This window comes from Galeopterus variegatus, unplaced genomic scaffold (assembly GCF_000696425.1).
Source record: "Galeopterus variegatus unplaced genomic scaffold, G_variegatus-3.0.2 Scaffold8601, whole genome shotgun sequence".
NCBI lineage: Eukaryota > Metazoa > Chordata > Mammalia > Dermoptera > Cynocephalidae > Galeopterus > Galeopterus variegatus.
Genome location: NW_007734712.1, coordinates 71808 through 73039, shown reverse-complemented (window position 1 = coordinate 73039; position 1232 = coordinate 71808).

Genomic DNA, 1232 nt, shown 5'->3' with positions numbered 1-1232 from the left:
AACAACAACAACAACAACAAAACAAAAAAAACCCCCTCACATTAAGGTTTGATTACATCACTTCCTATACAAAAGTTCATCATATCTGACTTTCAACAAAAAATTACAACACATTCTAAACACAAAATACATGGTTTGAAAAGACAAGGCCAGCATCAGAACCAGGCTGAGCTATAGCAGACTTGTTGAAATTATCAGACCAGAAAACAATTTTTTAAAACTTTGGTTAATATGCAAAGGGTTCTAATGGAAAGCCAGGAAAATATGGAAGAACAGATAGGTAATGTAAGCAGAGAAATGGAAACACTAAGAAAGAATCGAAAGAAAATGCTAGAATTCGATACTTAGTCATATCGTATTAGAACTGCAGAAAACGAAGAAAAAATCTTGAAAGAAGCCAGAGGAAAAAACGCTTAACCTAGAGAGAAGCAAAGATAAAAATGACATCAAACTTCTCTTCCAAACCATGCACACAGGACAAGAGTGCAGTGAAATAGTTAAATTGCTAAAAGAAAGAAACACCAGAACAGATATCTTTTTCCAGTGACACTACCCTTCAGAAGTGAAGGAGAAAGACTTTCTCAGACGAACAAAAATTGAGGGAACATGTGACCAATCGACCTGTCCTTGCAAGACATGTTAAAAGAGGTTCTTCAGAAAGAGGGAAATGATAGATCAGAAACTATGATCGACATAAAGAAAGGAGGAGCATTAGAGAAGAAATCAATGAAGGTAAAACAAAATCTGTTATTTTTCTTATTCTCAATTGATCTAACAGTTAACAAGTTTTTCAAATTAATAATAGCGAGATATATTTGGTGATTATAGATTATGGATAAGTGCAGTGAATGACAGCAATGTTATAATGGTTGGGAGGGAGGAATTGAGAATACTCTGTTATCAGGTACTAATACTACTGAGAAGTGATGTAGTGTTATTTGAAAGAGGACTTGGATTGGCTGTAAATGTATATTGCAAACAAAAGGTGACCAAGAAAACAAGGAAATAAAAAACTACAATTGATGTGCTGAGAGGAGAAAAAATGGAATCATATCAAATTTTCAATTAAAACCAAAGAAGGCAGAAAAATAATAAAATGCCACCCTCCAAAAGACACATAGAAGAATGGCAATGATTAGAAAATAGTAACCAATATGGTAGATATTAATCCAACTCTATCAATAATCACATTAGACATCAATGGCCTGATTACACCAGTTCAAAGACAGAGA